The sequence below is a fragment of the Sciurus carolinensis genome, chromosome 10 (assembly GCF_902686445.1).
Source record: "Sciurus carolinensis chromosome 10, mSciCar1.2, whole genome shotgun sequence".
NCBI classification, from domain to species: Eukaryota; Metazoa; Chordata; class Mammalia; order Rodentia; family Sciuridae; genus Sciurus; species Sciurus carolinensis.
In genome coordinates this window covers 29,462,769-29,479,946 of record NC_062222.1, presented here as the reverse complement: position 1 = coordinate 29,479,946, position 17,178 = coordinate 29,462,769, and the positions used below count along the sequence as shown (strand labels likewise).

General features: G+C 37.7%; 1 protein-coding gene across 2 annotated transcripts in view; it reads left to right on the top strand.

Moving 5' to 3' along the window:
- The window catches only part of Dchs2 (dachsous cadherin-related 2), a 257,300-nt gene that overhangs the window by 137,854 nt on the left and 102,268 nt on the right, over positions 1 to 17,178 (top strand). The gene's annotated exons all lie outside the window — the stretch shown is intronic.

Sequence of the window (17,178 nt, the reverse complement as noted above, 5' to 3'; positions counted from 1 at the left end):
TAGAAACAGATAACAAGTTACTCAGGAAATGTGATCTACTATGTCAGTTTGTCCTCTCTCAGCTCTCTAGGTAGGTGAGTCACTACTGCTGCCAGCAGAGTGTGCTTCATCTGGCTCGTGTGACGGGCTAGAGGATCAATTGTTTACACTGGCAGTCTTTATAAGGCAAACTTTTCCTCGCTTGAAATAATCCACTGACGTAGACTCTGTGCCATTTCAAAGATCAGAGGAAAATACTTTTGTAGGAAATTAGTCTGCTTATCTCGGCTTTTTCAAATTCATCTTAACTGTGGACCTTAAATGCCTGTCAAATCATCAGGCCCTGTAGGGCACTTCAATTGCCAAAAATATATAGGTCAGCCAGTAATCAGGGTCCAGGATCTAAGAGCATTCAGCGGATTGTTTTGAAAAGACATCAACACACTCATCATCTAGTTTCCCCTGGAAGAATGAGCTGTACTGTATTCTGTTTTTAGAAGAGATCTCTGTCGCGGTACTGGCCCTATCCTTCCCTTACTGGCACCAGCTACAAGACAAATGCCATTGTTAATCAGGGAGAACACTTTTTATGTGTGTCATTATCTAGGGAAAGCATCATAGTAATTTTTTTTTTTTTTTTAAAAGACCAAATTTGTAATGGAAGTAACCTTGAGTCACTATTGTTGGCAATTTCAATGCCCATGAATCTAGGTGGGAGGCATTACTCAGGCCAACAGTGCTCGGAATTTGGTCACATTTAATCATAACTCAGGAGGGATTCATGAGACCTTCTAATGACTAACTTTAACCTTTAGAGGAAAATGAAGCAGCGTGATGCCTAGCTTTGGGAAAGAGTTGTCAAGGGAACCATCAGTCTCCAAGTTGAACGGTTGAGCTCCAGAAGTCCATCTGTTGAAGCTGAGAACACAATGTACTTATTTATGGTGTCTCAGGTATGCTCGGTTACATGTCCACATCGCAAACTGATTAAATCAAGCTAATTAACCATCACCTCACACACTTAAGATCTTCTGTAGTGAGAACATTTAAGATCTACTCTCTAGGCAATTTTCAAGTGTAGAAGGTTATTTTTCATTATACTCATCATATTTTACAATAGATCTCCAGATAAAATGTCCTCTTTGAAGACTAAATGGTATTCCATTTATATCTATATCACATTTCTTTATCTGTTCATCTATTGATAAACATACTGGTTTATTCCATATCTTGGTTATTGTGAATAAAACTGCAGTGAGCATTTAGGGCAGATATATCTTTGTCTTACCGATTTCATTTTCCTTTGAAAATATACCCAGAGATGAGTTTGCTATTGTTCACTTTACAAGGAAACTCTATGCTGTTTCCTATAATGGCTGTGCTCCATCTTCTTATGTAAGGATATTCTCAGAAAATAGAACAAGGAGCAGTATTGGAATATGATTTTCTTCTTCTGGATTCATTTCTTTTTGTTGTTGTTGCTAGTAATCCTAAAACCTGGTTTTCTTGCTTCATACAGGCCTATCTCTACCAGGGCTGCCAATATAAAAATAGACAATAAAAACTGTCTCTATGCATGGAATAAATGACACTTAGTAATAATTAAAAAGTGATATAAATCTTTATTAAGGACTCCTAAGAAATTGCATGGGAATTTCATCAGTAACACAGGACAAAACCTAATTTGAAATTCTCTTTGTGAGTAATAGCATCACAACTGATCCTATGGCTGGCAGACGCTACCAAGCTCTATCTAGCTCACCTGTGTAAACAGTGTTTTTTTTTTTTTTTTTCTCCTTACTTCCCTTTGTTTCTGGATTTATTATTTTCTTTCTTTTCAGTAGGAAATTTTCAAGCTAGCCTTGGTACCTTTCAATTATTTCCCTTCCTTTTTAATTTGAGCTCTTGCATAGCTAGGTAGAGGAGAAATAACCTGAGAATACTGAGAAATGATGAGCCCATATATGCATTACCCCTTCCTCTTCCGTTTCTTTAAAAATCTTCTCATAGAGACTTTCCTGTCTTGGAAACCTTTGCTCACGGTTTCACGCATCCTTTCTTTCTGAGGATTTCTGTGCCAGACGTGCTATTTTAAAAGCTTACATAATTTGGATCATGGGCTCATGTTTTCCTGAAGACAAGAGATTGCTCATTGATCTGTTTGTGCCACAACCAAGCCTCATGCATTAAAAATAGGGCTCTTTGACTTACTGTGTTCATCTGGGAAGAAAAATGTTTTGGAGAATACTGGAAGGGGGCGTGGCCATGTCATGGTTATTTTCACTTGTGGGTTTATCTTCCTGTTCTGTTTCTGGTTTTCTAAGTTTGTTGTTGATTCAAAGAACATTTTTGCAAAATGCGTTTAGACATCAGGAGGGAGATATTGAATGGAGCCTTCGTTTCTTATTCGCAGTACGTTGGCTAGCTTTGATGTGGGCACAAAACAGACCACACTGTTTGGAGTTTTTAAAGGAAGAAACACAAGAGGCATAGTTATTAATAGCTCTTTTTCTTTTTTGTGTATTTTTAATCCCATTTTATAAACTCTATGTAGATTTTTTTCTTCTATTTTCTGAAGTACTCTGTTTAGTATTAGAAAAAGAATAATTCCTCAGCCTTTGAGTTTCTCCTGTTTATTTAGTAGTTTTACATTAAGGAGAAACATGACTTCTAATTCAAATTATTTTAAAGCGACCACAAATAGGCTTCAAGCATTTAGGTTGGTTGTTTTCTGTCACACAAAACTACCTTTCATTAGGGCAACCTTTGGCTAAATTCTTGTGGTTTGCTTCTTTTTTATGGAATCAAGTTAATGATATAAAGATAAGTTGATAATAATTCTATAAAGAGTATAACTTACCTATTCTGGGTAGAAAATGAAAAGAAGTCAGTCCATCTGTGTGATGCATATTTTTTTCAATGTTTGCTATGCACTGGGTGTTTGGGATCCATCAATGAAAAACACAGATGAAAATTTCTGCTTACACAGTGCTCACAGCAAGAAGCTTATGAGGCCTAACCTATGGGCTGTTCTATGTTTAGTTGTGGTGTACACCAAATCCACACTTAGCACGAAGAACAAGTAATTAAAAGGGTAACAAACTGCCAGAGAAGGGCAGCTATACTTCTCATTTGGTTGCCATCTATGGATTGTGAGGATTTTTGACAAGGACTTGAAATAATGGAGCACAGACTCTGTTTTTCTTTATTTCAAGGGCAGATTCTTTCCTAAGTTAGTTTCATGGTCAGATCTCATACCACATAATGATTCTTACAATTCTTTATGACTGCCACTTTCCTACATTTGACATTTTACATTCACCTACATAGTTATTCGATTAACACCACACCTTGTTTCATAAGGGATGTAAGCCTGCAGGTGTCAAATCATGGATGACTTTCTTTATTTACAAGACAGAGTCTAAAATTAATCATGAGCACCTAATGAGTATGTGTTACTTTCATAGGAAGCAAAACCATGTTATAGAATTTTATCATGAGTTTTTTCAGTACAAGATCACAGACTCACAGAATGGAAAACTTTACAAATCAGCTGCCTCATTTAGTGGAAGAAGAAATTGACTCAAAAGGGATTTAACTAAAAATGAACTATTGGCTATGGCAGAATTGACCTTGAACTTTGTCCTAGATCTGTGATCCATCCCTGTACCCATCTCAGGCAATGATACTTTTCAAATTGCTTATTTGAGCCTTAATCAACTTCATGAGATAAACAAGGCAGATATTTTTATGTCCATCTGCAAATGAAGACACTGAACACCCTGAGAGTCTTAATGACTTATTCAAGGGCACCATAGTAAACCTGACACCCGAATTTATCTCCTGGATTTCCATTTCAGGGCTTTTTCTATTGTTACAATTATTTTTAAACTGAAGACAAAACAAAGATAAATATAGGTTGATTCAACTAAGTAAGACAGAAAAATGATCCCTCATGTAACTTCCTGGGTAAGCCTATTCAAAATGACAAATTCACTATTGATTTTTATGATTACCTTGGTTGATGGAATAAATAGAATTTAGTGGAATCTCTCAAAACATATACATTTTTCTTATGAAGCTTTTTAAGTTGTTAATATGAACTAGAATGTTGAAGTCATTCTAGTTCTCGCAACCACTACAACTTAGCCACTGAGATTTGTGTACAAAATAAATACTAAAATGTCACCTATTTTGTGAATATATTTCTATATTCTCACAAACTGAGTATAGGAACGACTTCATAACTCTCAAGAATTAATAAGACGTTGATATTGATATCCCACAGTTTTTGAGAAACCACATCTATGGGTTTTGTATCTGGTAAAGATCATGATTCTCTGTTTATTTTAACTTGTTACAACTATGCCATAGCTTACAATTTTAGTAATGACCTACAGAATATTTTCTAACTATGTATTTCCACCTGGGTTTAGAGTATTCCATTTTTTTTTCAGGAAATCAGTTTTGCTTAAAGTAATAGATGAGCATAATAGTAGATTAATATATACTATATGTAATATATATGATAGATATTAATTGAGAGGATCTTTGTCTTTAAGTTTTTTTACTAGACGATCAATTTAAAAAAATATTTCATCCCAGCAATTTTCTCTGCTCAAATAAAAAGTGACAAGATGAAGAACATAGACATAAATAGTGCACATTATAATTGGTATGTAAATCCAAACAGTCATTAAAGCATAAGATAACCAGTGCTCTGTAAATTAATCAATGTCTGTATTTTAAAGTTGGTCCCTGCATTGGTGGTTAATGATAATTTGCAAGTGTCGTGAAAAATAGTGTTGTACAAAGTATTTAAACACAGTGTCATAAATTTTGAGTTGATAAATGTATAGGCAAAGGCAGCTCTTCACTTTATTTGTGATTTTATTATATATATATATATATATACATATGAATGATACATGTTTTCTGGCCCCTCCACTTTAATAGAGAGCTCAGTCTATTTAAGATGTATTCAAATATACAATTTTTATTTGTCAATTACACCTCAATAAATCTGACAAAAAAGAAATGCTGAATTTAAGCAAGAGTTTTCTAGTTCTTCTTTCTGTTCAAATGTTTTTAAAAAGTGAATGTTTGAAATATTCAGTATATAGAAACACAAGCTTTATCCTAATATTTCCTTCCCTCTTCTAGGTGGTAAGCATTCATTCACAGAAATTTATTGAACCTGAATGTGCATGCCAAATACTTACCTCTCTTTGTCCTATTTTTCTTAGGCCCATACGCTCCCTTTAGGGTCAGCACATTTTTGAGATATATCTTCATATTTCACATACGATCAAGTCTGTGGGCCATAAGTCACACTGTCTGTCTGTCTGTCTCCCTCCCCGCCCCCTTTTCTCTCTCAGGTTTTTGTTTGTTTTGATTTTTAGTTCTGGGAATTGAACCCAGGGCCTCCTGTATGCTAAGACATGTTCTACCAAGGAACCCCTTCCTGAGCAATCTGTCTCATTAAGGTGGCTACATTTGTATTCCATGAAAAGGAAACACTAAGGGCAAAACTTCATATATTGATAACAGAAATTAATAAAGGGAATTTAGGCTCCAGAAGAAAGCCAGGCAAGGTGTCATGGACCAGATGGGAGGTATGCTTTGATACTTGGCAGGAGAGCTCAGATTTGGATGAGCAAATTGGAGAATAGATGGTGATTCCAGAGAAATGAACAACATAAATAAAGACATGGAGATGAAAAATCATTCAGCATTTGGAACAAAAAACTGAAATATAATTTTGGGCTGAGTCACCAAAGTACAGAGTAAATTCTACAAAGAGACTAGACTTTATGAAGAGTTTCCAAAGGAGGTCCACCTTGTCAAAGGTAGGAAAGGTTGATAATTTTGGAAAGAAGGGTTGAAAGTCTGGAGAGAGCTCCTGTTGATTTATGGGTCCCCTAAGGTGGGGATCAGCACCTTATGACTACTCAGAGAACATGGTGTGCATCCCCTGTGGTATGGGGTTGACCGTAGACTCAGCAGGCCCATGTCTGACTGTCACCTGAGAAATCTAAAGAAGAGAGGTTGGCATCAGAATAATGGAGGAGTTTCTGAAGTAGAAACAAACTGCACTTCAGGAGTTTGTGGAGCAAAGATTGTTTAATAATTTCTCCTGGATATGGAGCATTTTTGAGAGAGAGATAAGGAGTCTTTTTCAAGTTTTGTCTACAAAGGGCCAAAGATTATACTGCTGTTTTAGGAGAAAAGGAAGCAGTAATAAACAGTCTAAATAGAGATGTGTTCACCTCCACCAAGGCCACTTCAGATTAATGGTTAGAGACAAAAATTCTTGAACATATCTGCTATAGTTTGGATCTTGAATGTCCCTCAAAAACCCAAGTATTGAAGGATTGGTTCTCAGCATGTGGCACTATTAGAAAGTTGTGGGACTTTAGGGTGGTGGGGCTTAGTGGAAGTAAGTTAGATCACTGGGGGCATGTCCTTGAAGGGGATATTGGGACCCAAGTCCCTCTTCTTCCACTCTTTGTTTCCCAGCTACTACAAGGTGAGCAGCCTCTTCCACCATGTGCTCCTGTTATGATGAGTTATTTTACTACAGCCCAACAACAACAGGGTCAGTTGATCATGGTCTGAAAACCCAAACCCATGAGCCACAATAACTTTTTAAGTTGATTATCTCAGGTATTTGTAACAGTTATTAAAAGATAACATAGTATCTATAAGAGTGTTATGGTTTAGTTATTAGGTGTCCACCAAAAGCTCATATGTGATACAATAGAAGAAGGTTTAGAAATGGAATGATTGGGTTATGAGAACCTCAACCCAATCAATCAATTAATCCCCTGAAAAGGATTAACCAAGGATGACTGTAGGCAGGTAGGATGTGGCTGGAGGAGGTGGGTCATTGGGGGCATGCCTTTGGGGCTCCTAGTGCCATGTCCCCATGTCGCACACTTCCACCATGATGTTCTGCCTCACCTCAGGCCTGAGGAATAGTCAGCCATCTATGGACTGAACCTGTTTCAGTCAGCGTTTTCACTTCTGTGACTAAAAGACCCAACCAGAACAACTGTAGAGGAGGAAAAGTGTATTTGGGGGCTCATAGTTTCAGGGATCACAATCCACAGACAGCAGACTCCATTCCTTGGCACTGGAGGTAAGGCAGAACATCATGGTGGAAGAATGTGGTAGAAGGAAGTGGCTCACATGATGATCAGGCAGCTGAGTGAAAAACTAAGCTCAGCTCACCAAATATATACCCAAAGGCAGGCCCCCAATGACCCAAGTCCTGCAGTCACAATCTACTCGCCTTTTGTTACCACTCAGTTAACCCCATCATGGGATTAATTCACAGATTAGGTTAAGGCTCTCATGACCCAATCATTTCTCCTACCTAATATCCAAACCATAACAGAATCCTTTGAAAATATGAGCCCCCAAATAAACTTTTCTTCTAAAATTGTTCTTGTCCAGTCTTTTTATTTCAGCAATGAAAAAACTGACTAAAACAAAGAGATAGTGAGTTTTAAACACTGCTTAGGCTAAAAAATGATGATGCTTGGTCATTAAGATAATGTTGATCAAGTTCAAACTTTCCTGCCTCCCCACCCCCAACCCCTGGCCTCTTTCCCCCTCCCACTTGCTTTAGTCCTTTGTGGTTCAGGAATTTGGTTTAGGAATTCAGCAAGTTGAGGCAGGAGAAGAGCTAAAGGAAGAGAGAAGAAGTCAACCACTTTTGACCTTCAAGCTCACTCAAACTTTAAAGTAAGCTTAGAGTTTTGATTATCCTGTAGTCCTTTCTGTTTTAATTATTAAATTGAAACCTGAAATAACAAAGTTGTAATTGGTTGATAGTCACTGTTGAAATTATGGAAGATTCCTGAGTTTTCACTTAGGGGCAGGGGAAGTACAGCTAGAACTGCACAAAATAAATTTAAATACAATAAAATAGTGTATCCTATGATTGCATCGCTTGAGGATTGTGTCTGAAGAGGAGAATGTGGGCAATAAAAAGGAAGCCACCATGAGGGTGGGAGTATTTTGAAAGAATTGAAGAGCTTGACAGAAAGTTTGAACCCAACTTGTTACAGAAGTCAAGGTTCAATATGAGGGTTTTGAGGTTCTTAGGATATGATGAACTGGTGTTTAAGGAGAACCACTCTGGAGGCAGTGTGCTAGGCAGATTATAGAAGAGAAAATTCAAGCAGGAAAACTAATTGTTGTAATAATCCAGGTTTAAAGAAACGAGGTTTGTACTTAAGGAGAAAGCAATAAAAACAGAGCAAAAATAAGTAATTATTTTAGAGGAAAATAATAAGAGAGTAGTGAATAATTAGATCTATTATTGAAAGGGGATACATCACATATGACTTTTATATTTTAACTAAGATGATTGATGGTCCAGCTGGCATCAGATTGACAGCTGTCTCAGGGGAAGTGCCCCCTAGGAAAAGGTATAGAGCAGCAATTCAGGTAAGCAGACAAAGGAAGAGTCTGGAATAAGGTAACTATTGAAACCATGAAAACATGAAGGAAGAACAGTTTTCAAGGAAACTCTGTTTTCATAAGTCACCATGGTGATTTTGATCCAGCTTATCAGGGACACCCTTTGAGACCTACCTAGAGAGATGCTTAGAAGCCTGAGGAGAGGGGAAGAGAGACCCCTGGAGAAATCTGAGGCATTATCTGAAAATGAAAAAAGAAAACTATGATACAACCAAAGGACAGAATCAGAGGGTGAGGAGAACTCATGGCTCCAACAGATCCGAGTGCTAAGGAAACTGAGAGTGGTGACCACCTGGCTGTGTCACCTGTACCCTGTCTGCACACAGCCTTTTAGATGAATTTCTTATACACAACAGTGGGCTGGATTTATTTTCAAATATTTGTCTTTTAACTGGAGTATTTGTCTTGAAGTTTCACATTTTAAATCTGCCACTGGTTTTCAGTCTCCTGTTAACATATTTCCATATTATTTGTGATTGATCAATTGACTGACTATGGGCTTGGATTTTAATCTGAGAGAATCCTTTGAACTCTTGAGATGAAGGTGGGTTCCTCTGGAAAGGATTTGTTTCTTTTGTCCAAATGCCCTACAGAAATATGAGTCCAGACATTGTAAGTGTGTGTGTGTGTGTGCATGTGCATGCATGTACATCCGTGTGCATGCATATGAATGTGTGTGCTGGGGATGGAACCCAGTACCTGGAACATCCTAGGCACATGCTCTATTGCTGAGGCATACCTCCAGCACCAAGTCATTATCATTTTAAACCAAACTCAGGGCTTGAAAATTTTCACATCATCCTATCTTGTGAATTCAGGCTGCAAAAGAGCTGGTTTATGTTTAGGAATTCTCAAAAGGAATTTTTAACCAGGATTGTTTAGCAACATTTCAAGTCAGGCAATTTTCATCTCAGTCTACTGGGGATGAAAAGGTTCATTTCTAGCTCATCATTCAACTGAAATGTTTGTTGACTTGATTTTATTGGACAAATTCTTGAGATGCTCTCCATCCCTGGCCTGTCTCTCTGCACAAATTACTTTGGTCTTTTCTTCTGCCCCTAAAAACGCATTTAAAAAATAAGCTAAACTAAAATAAGGGATGGGGGTGGAAATCCCATGGAAATAGAAGGGAGGTCAGTAGAGCAGAAGAGGGGGATTGAGGGGGAGGGAGAATAAATGGGAAAAAGGAAGAACTGCAGAATGAAATAGGAAATTGACCGAATTATGCTGTGTTCATATATGAATGTGCCATGGTGAATTTCACCTCTATGCATATCTATAAAGCACTATTTAACAATTCATAAAACTGTAAATAAATGGAAGGAAGTCCAGTAGAGTAGAGGAGGGGGAATAGGAAAAGGGTGAAGGGAGGGATAGGGTAGAGTGAGGACTGAAGTGGAGCCAACTATACTCTATGTATGTATGAGTATGTCGGAATGAACCTCAATATTATTTATAACTATAAGCCACTAATAAAAACATTTTTAAAAAAAAGTTCAAGGTCACTTATGTTTGGCAAATACCCTGAAAGTTAAAGTTCAATGCAGTATGTTGTCTAATCTCTGGGTTCCTGACATCACTCAACAGTTTATCTTCCTTCTGTCAATGTACTGAAGCATATCAGAGAGAGTGTTTTTATATTTCATAGAGCCCTTGCTTTCAGGAAGAGAGAGTGCCTTGTACTAGAAACAAAGAGGCCTTTTAATGTTCTCTCAGTGGTGTCTGTAAATTGTGAATTTCTGTGTTTATCTTATTTTGTGCATGGGATAGTTGATTTCACTCCTATCATTTGGGTTCATCAAAGAGGCTCGGAAGAACTTGTTCCTTTGCCACAAAAGAAGAACATTTACAGAGAAGACAGGTCAGGAATGTTCATCTCAACCCTTGACTCACTTGGAGGGAGTGGCATCCACCTCCCAGAAGGTAGAGCTTACCAGGGAGTGAGGCTAAAGGGAGCTGTTGCTTTTTATGATTTTGGTTTTATTGGTTTGGAGAAAGGTCCATATTTAGTCCTTTCTATTGGGGTGACTTGGGGCCAGGGGTGGGCTCGATAGGATTAGAAATCCTTGAAAGTCCATAATGGAAAACAAAAAGCTAATGCAACAGATAACAATAAAAAACCTTTTATTTCTGGGCAAACATGGAGTCTGTTATGGTTTAGATATTAGGTGTCCCCCGAAAGCTCTTGTGTGAGACGATGCAAGAAAGGATCAGAGATGAAATGATTGGGTTATGAGAACTTTAACCCAATCAGTGAATTAATCCCCTGATAGGATTAACTGAGTCATAACTGTAGACAGGAAGGGTGTGGCTGGAGGAGGGAGGTGGTTGAAGGAGTGTCCTTGGGGCATAGATTTTGGTCCTTGTTGAGGGAGCTTTCAGCTTCCTGGTGCCACGTCCCCAGCTGCTTTCCTCTGCCGTGTTCTTCGGCCACAATGTTCTGCCTCACCTCAGGCCCCAAGGAGTGCAGTCTGCCATCAGTGGACTGAGACCGCTGAAAATGTGAGCCCCCCAAATAAACTTTTCCTCCTCTATTGTTCTTGTCAGGCCTTTTGGTCACAGCAGCAAAAAAACTGACCTGTGTGTGCACCTGCGTGTGTCTGTGTGCACGTGCACGTGAAGTTAGCTTACTCTACATTCTGGTAAGTCAGAAGTTCCTGGTTACGACTGTGATTAAATTGTCTAATATGTATAATTCATTGAAATAGCAAATGTCTGAAAGCAATTGATGCCTTCATTTAAGGTTAAATATTTCAATAGCTAAAACCATTATTAAAGAAGAAGGCATTCATTTGGGATAAACTACTTATGAAGGTAATACTTTTCAACCTTTTTAAAAATATTTTCTTAGTTGTCGATGGAACTTCATTTTATTTTTATTTATATGCGGTGCTGAGAATCAAACCCAGTGCCTCACACGTGCGAGGCGAGTGCTCTACTACTGAGCCACAACCCCAGCCCTATTTTTCAACTTTTTAAACTCAGTCATTGATAATTTTCCACTCTCAGTATGTTTATGAATACCACTCTAAACATGGTTCTTTCGTCACAGTTGCATTATTTTTCTGAAGCTCACCAACAGTATGATTTCCAGTTTTCAGCCCCCCACATTTCACACACACCCCTCCCTGTGCCCACCTCACTTGAGAAGCTGTACTGTAGTTGCTTAGCAGCATTTCCTGACAAGATGACTATCTTTTGAGACATACCTGGTTTGAGTCAATAAAAGCCTTGCCTTTCATTCCCTTTCTCCTCTGCTGTCCATCTTTACCCAGATCCCTTTGCTTCACTTGGATGGTGTTTTAGTCAGCTTTTTCGCTGCTGTGACTAAATGATCTGACCAGCACAATTAGAGAGGAGGAAAGGTTTATTTGAAGCTCATGGTTTCAGGGGTCCTCATCCATAGAAGGCTGGCTCCATTCCTCAGGGCTCAAGGGAGGCTGAACATCATGGCGGAAGAGCGTGGCAGAGGGAAGCAGCTCACATCATCAGGAAGCAGAGAGAGAGAGAGAGAGAGAGAGAGAGAGAGAGAGTCCACTCTCCAGATACAAAATATGTACCCCAAAGCCACGCCCCAATTCCCACCTCCTCCAGCCACGCCCTACCACTGCAATTAATCCCCCTCAAGGATTATTCACTGCTTGGGTTAAGAAACTCACAACCCAATAATTTCTCCTCTGACCCTTCCTTCATTGTCTCACATGTGAGCTTTTGGGGGACACCTCACATGCAAACCATAACAGATGGTGCTGAATGGAAGGCAAACCCATCATAATTGCCTGTGTCTAAATTAACTTGCCTCCATTGGAAGGCCATATTTTTAGGTCTAGGTTTCATGTCAATGAACCTGATCTACAGTTTTGTGAAGGTTTGCCAAGGGTGTCACTCTTCCTGAGACTCTGGCCATCCCTTCTGCCTTTTGTGTATTCTTCCTTATACAGTTAATTTCCTAAACCTTGTACTTTTGTAAAGCTCATATTTTTCATGGACACTCATCTGTCACTTTTGGTGATAAAAAAAGGTTAAAAATCATCTTTCTATCGCTAATAAGTGGATGATGACACATAATGGGGGGTGGGAGGGGTTAGTGTTAGGGTTAGAGTTAGGGTTAGGGAGGGGGGCAAGAATGGAGGAAGGAAGGACTGTATAGAGGGAAAAGAGGGGTGGGAGGGGTGGGGGGAAGGGAAAAAATAACTAAATGAATCAAGCAGCATTACTCTATGTAAATTTATGATTACACAAATGGTATGCCTTTACGCCATGTACAAACAGAGAAACAACATGTATCCCATTTGTTTACAATAAAAAAAAAATCATCTTTCAAGAATTTTCTGACATTTTCTACCTGAAGTTAGCATCAGTAAATGTATTTTCCAATATATGAAATATATGTAATTATATATTTTGTGATGATATTGGTAGTTTAAAAATAGTAAATATTGGAAATCAAGATTATAAAAAGATCATAACTTTTTATAATTGAAGTTCTAGATTTTCTTGTAGATTACAAAATTTGTTTGGGCAGCTTTTAAATTGGACATTTAGAGTAACTTTAAAATGAAAATAACTGATTCAGAAGAGATATTTAGCATGCAAAATCAGCATCACTTTAAGGGAAGGTATTAATTCTATTTTGGGTGCTTGGGGATCACCGTGTGTGTATGACTCAAAATCAGGAGGTAAAATGCTGAATGCACAATTTCACTCTCAAGGTGAAAAAAACAACAACAAGAAAAAGAACTAGGAATTTTCACTAATTGTTTTTGGATTATGTATGTTACTTCTTTTTGGAGAAATGTGTTCAAATGTTTCTTAAATGTTCGATGCTAGATGCTAAACGTGAAATAAATTATAGAATGTGATCAGATCTTTTATGTTAAGATAATTAGAAGAAATTCAGCATAATATGTTATTGGATAATAAAGTTATTGGCCACGTGACACTTACTGAACATCCTCTCTCTTTCTTTGAGTGTGGCATCTCATCTGAGTTCCATGCACACATGAACTCCATGAAGCAGATCCCATTTCTGTCCTGTGTTTCTCATGAAGAAGCAGACACCTAGAGAAGTGTGGTGACCTGTGTCTTGGAGCAGGCAGGATCACTGACCACAAAAAAAGGGGAAACTTCAAACAGACAGAGTCCAGACTTTGAGATAGAACCAAGACTATGAAAGGAAGCTGAGCCCTGGGGAGCACGCCTGTAATTCCAGGGGCTAGGAGGCTGAGGCAGGAGGATCGTGAGTTCAAAGCCTGCCTCAGCAACTTAGTGAGACCCTAAGCAACTCAGCAAGACCCTGTCTCTAAATAAAATATAAAAAAGAGGACTGGGGATGTGGCTCAGTGGTTAAGCCCCTCTGGGTTCAATCCCCAGTAACAAAAAAAAAAAAAAAAAAAAAAGAAAAGAAGTAGAAAACATTTTTATTTATCATCATCTCATATGAATTTACTGGAATTAACTATGCATATTTTAATTTTTGCTCTAATGTAACTCCAAAGTAAAGTTAGACTTCTGATTTATTATTTAAATAGCATTCATCAATTATCTTTTGTTTACTTTCTGGAAAGTAATTATAGCAGCACACTGAAATATATATCATGTGAATCAACATTTGGTTACAACTCCACAAAAAAGAAAACAAAATACATGAGTTTCTCCGTAAAGCCTGTAATTTCCCTTAGCCATTGAACCCTAAATAGACATAAAAGAATAACAATAACAGAAACATGGGTTGATTCAGCCCATTTAAACTTATTTTTTTAAAAAATGGTTTATTTCCATTGCCATAAATATTCCTACGAAGTAAGGAGAAGGCAGAATTAATGTGCTTTTGGCAATACAAAGCTATAGAGACATAGTCTATAAATAATAAAGAATAGTGTTAAATAAAGTTACAGGAGGCCATTGGTTAGAACTGACTCCAGAGCTGGGTCCAACAAACTGAACCAAAATGGAGTCGCTCATTCTGATGTTCCACTTTCCCAGGCTGGAACTAAGTTGTTTATCTGACCTTCCAGGAAGTCGGAGAAGAAGATGAATCTTCAGACTGGCCAGTGTTAGCCAGCATGACATGGAAGTCCCCTCTATTTTAGCCTTTACACTAGAGTAACTTCGAAATGACCTACCTTCTTACTCTCAGTTTCTGCTCTCGTCAGCTCTTTATAAAGCCACCCTGCTCTCCTCAGCTCATTGGAACACTCATTCTGTTTTATAGAATGAGGTGTAGCCCAATTCATTAAAATAAAAGCCAGTTATGGTCTCTAAACTAAATTTGTCATTTGACAATATTTATTGAGCCAGAAAACTTTCTCCTCACTCAATCCATATTATATGAAATCATTGAGCCAGACCTTTGATGTGGGAGTCATTTTTAAAAAATTTATTTTTTACAGACTGCATTTTGATTCATTGTACACAAATGGGTTACATCATTTCATTTCTATGGTTGTAAATGATGTAGATTCAAACCATTTGTGTAATCATACATGTACACAGGGTAATGATGTCTGTCTCATTCCACCATTTTTCATACCCCCTCCCTCTCATTTCCTTCTATGTAATCTAAAGTTCCTCCATTCTTCTCTCACTTCCCACCCCTCTTACCCCCATTATATGTCATCATCCACTTATCAGGGAAAACATTTGGCCTTCGGTTTTTGGGGATTGGCTTATTTCACTCAGTATGATATTCTCCAATTCCATCCATTTATTTTAAATGCCATAATATTATTCTTCTTTATGACTGAATAATATTCCATTGTGTATATATACCACAGTTTCATTATCCATTTATCTGTTGAAGGGCATCTAGGTTGGTTCCACAATCTAGCTATTGTGAATTGAGTGGCTATAAACATTGATGTGGCTGCATCACTGTAGTATGCTAATTTTAAGTCCTTTGGGTATAAACCAAGGGATGGGACAACTGGGTCAAAAGGTGGATCCATTCCAAGTTATCTGAGGAACTCCACACTGCTTTCCAGACTGGCTGCACCAATTTGCAACTCCACCAGCAATGTAAAAGTGTGCCTTTTTCCCTACACCCACACCAACATCTATAATTTTTTGTGTTCTTGATAATAGCCATTCTAATTGGAATAAGATGAAATCTTAGAATTGTTTTAATTTGCATTTCTCTAATTACTAGAGATGTTGAACACTTTTTCATATATTTATTAATCACCTAGAAGTTTTTTTCTGTAAAGTGTCCAGTTTGGGAGCCATTTTTTATCCCCACTTTATAAATAAGTAAATGATCCACAGAAGAGAAGCACAATTATCAAAGGATTTCAAATGACCACATGAGAGAGAACAAAAAGTAAAATTTCTGGTATTACACCTGTGTCCACTGGACATGCACTTGGGCCACAATATTGGCCCACAGACAAGTTGGCAACCTGTATCAGTGTCTAGGTTTATATAATGAGAAAGTGTTATTCAGATGATCTTGAAATATTTACTTAGGGGACACACCATAAGCCCCATAAAAGCAAATAATTACTAGGGCCATCTACAAATGGGAAGTACACACCCATCCAAGACTCATTTAGATAAAGCTTTGAGTTAGTAATTTTACCATTTTATTAGAGGAGCTGGACCTGTTGGATGGAATAAAGACCATTTTTGCAGTCCCTTCTAGAAGGCTCTTTGGTGCCTTGGTCAGCACTTCCAGTGAATTTCTTGTGCACTCTATTTTGCAGAATTTCATATCATACTGATGCTGCTTCAATTGTCCCACTTTCCCTTTAACCAGAAAATGTTTTTAATCACTCACGATTATCAATTCTTCCTTGGTACATGGAACTACCCACTTTCTAGTCCTTGGTACCGATTCAGGCACTTACGCTAAGTGATCTGTTTATATATAATATTTAATTTGATCCTCATGGCATTTCTGCACAAGAAATGGTATTGGTCTGATTCCACAGTCTGTTTACAGATGATAAACAAGAGGCTCAGAGCATTTATAAAATTGCTCAAGGTCAAAGCAGAAATTGATAGAACCAGGATTTGAACCCACTATATCTGATTCTAAGGCTCTGTCTCCAAGGTCTTTATTATTCTATAAACTCTAAAGAATTGCTTTCTTGCCTTGCTTTTAAGAATCAGATGCTCATATGGAAAATGTCTAAGATGCCAGGTTTATGTACAAAGTCTGGTTCTGCTAAAATTTAATCAAAACAATTCACAAGGAAACCTAGCACTGAGAACATAAAATTACCATATAGAATCAGAAATCTAACATTCATAGCATTTAAAGGCAAGGATAACAAACATCACAAACTTCACTCATTTGTTTGTGGATTGTTGAATGAAGGAGGGAGACCAATATTTTAAACCTGAGATAATGATTACAAACTCCAAATGCATCACATTGAATAAATTGATCATCTCACTGTCACAGAAATACCTTTCATATACCACACTAAGTGGGTTCACAAGATTTGGATCCACACAAATCTTAAGTCAGCTTTTTCATAAAGAAATTAGGGTGCTTTTAATGTCCAGTTTTGTGACACAACCATGCAGTTTTTTATGATAAATACTCCCTATCGCACCTGCAGGAAAGGTTTATAATGCAAATGATTCATGTTAAATATGAAGAGGATTTTTTCCTGGGTATCAGAAGTTATGAATTATTTTTCTGTAGTTCTTCCAACCTAAGAGCCTCCTGTTGGCCAGGGACAGGTTTGCGTGATCTTAAGTCGA